Genomic DNA, 1,907 nt, shown 5'->3' with positions numbered 1-1,907 from the left:
GGTGGTGTGTGGATGCGTTTGCGTACGTGCATGCATATGTGTGTGTATACATACCTGTTCATACTGTATGTGGGTGTTTTTATAGTTTCACTGCAGCTGCCCCCCCAACTGAAACCAGCACTCAGCCAGACAGCTCTGTCACTGCAGGGGGGGGGGGGCTCTTGAGCCCGCCCAGACATAGATTACACTGAAACACCTCTTTCATTCCTACTGACGAATCATCATGTAGAGATTTTTGTGCTCTGTATCCAATCTGACTCTGCAGGTAAATGTAGAATCTGTTCCATTGTCAAATTTGTCAAATGTTGCCAAATCCCCTTGATTCCTCCATGGCTGAGCATTCTGTTCCTCCATCTCATTATACAATAAAGTTCAGGTATTAGACCTGAAAGTGGAGGCAATTGGATGAGTCATTTGATGATTCCTGTCTTCTTCTTAGCTCTGAAATACAAATCAGTGTCTGTCTCTGGACTGTAGTAGAAAGTTATCATTAATACTGTATCTCATCAGTAAAAACATAAAATTCTGTATCATAGTACAAGTGTTTGAGAAAGAAAATGATTAAATGATCTTTGACGTTTATATTAGTTGTTTATTTATTGCATTTATCATTTCCATTCCTTCAGTATCTTATTAGCATTTCTCTATAAATAACTTTTCTTTGTCACTGTACATTTTTTATTCAAGGGAAATACAATATTCAATCTCAAGTCAACATTTGTTGCTTGACTGTTGCCAGCTGCTTTAGACAACAAATGGACAATACATTGAATGCATGCTCACCTCTAAAGTGGCAGTGTTATTTATGAGACAGGTATGGGCTCCAGAAGAGAGGAAATAATAAAGAATCATTAAAGTCCTTCTAGTAAAAAATCCAGCTCATCCAGTCAAGATGTGCTTGACAAAGGAAGAATAGTTGATGCATCCGTTGGCGTCCTCTTGGGCCGCCAGCAGCCTGTCCACCTCATTCTCTGTCATCCTCTCCTCCAGGGTGGCCAGCACGTGACACAGCTCAGTGCCCATGATAGTGCCATTGCCCTGCTTGTCAAAGACCCGCAGGCCCTCGACAAAGTCCTCAAAGTTACCCTGGTCCTTGGAGTGGGAAATGTGCTGCAGTATGGGCAGGAAGTTCTCAAAGTCCACCAGCTTGCTGCTCATGTCCTCCTGCCGAGGCTTGCCAAACACCTTCAGGACGTCGGTGTTGCCCACAACACTGGGCAAATGTGATCTTCATCTCCCCCGTGGGTGTGCGGTTGAACAAGGTGAGGGCCTCCTTGAACTCCTCGATCGGGTCAGCGCTGTATTTGAGGGGGATGCTATTGGGGTCAGGCTCCTTGGGGCCTCGACCACGGGTTCGGGGGTCGGCATGGGCTTGGCAGCAGGTGCTTCCTCCTTGGTGGGCTCTGCCTTTTTGGGCTCCGTTTTCCTAACTTCCACCTTTTTGGGGGCCATGGTGCTGAATGTGGGGGGGTTTCAAGGTGAGCGAGAGTGTGAAGGGAGGGAGGAGGCTCTCCTAAAGCTTTTATATGTACTTCGCCTGGGAGGGGAGATGGGGCCGATAAATAAGGTCCTATGGCACACTATAAAAGGAAGAATCCTGAAATAGATCCTCCTGTCTGTGGCGTAACAATTAGGTATTGTTTTCAGCTGCTATCATCAAGCCGACAGGGCTCTCCACTGTCATTAACCAGTGTCCAGCTACATTATCCCAAAATGTTCGGCCTCACTGATGGGTGCAGGCAGGAATTAGGACACACAGACAATGTATTATTACTGAATGAGAACATTGAACAAAATAGTTTTTTTGACAATTGACTTTTTTTTGTCTGTTCATTAAAACTGAAAAACATATCCTATGAGATGTTTCTTTGACAGAGCAATGGTCAGTTTTTAATCAAATTTACTGA

At 44.7% G+C, this 1,907-nt stretch overlaps 1 pseudogene; it reads right to left on the bottom strand.

The window, feature by feature from the left end:
• Positions 1-879: 879 nt before the first annotated feature.
• Positions 880-1,452, bottom strand: LOC109868614 (myosin light chain 4 pseudogene; annotated as a pseudogene).
• Between the last annotated feature and the right edge of the window lie 455 nt (positions 1,453-1,907).

This window comes from Oncorhynchus kisutch, linkage group LG23 (genome assembly GCF_002021735.2).
Source record: "Oncorhynchus kisutch isolate 150728-3 linkage group LG23, Okis_V2, whole genome shotgun sequence".
NCBI lineage: Eukaryota > Metazoa > Chordata > Actinopteri > Salmoniformes > Salmonidae > Oncorhynchus > Oncorhynchus kisutch.
This window is presented reverse-complemented; position numbering and strand designations above follow the sequence as displayed.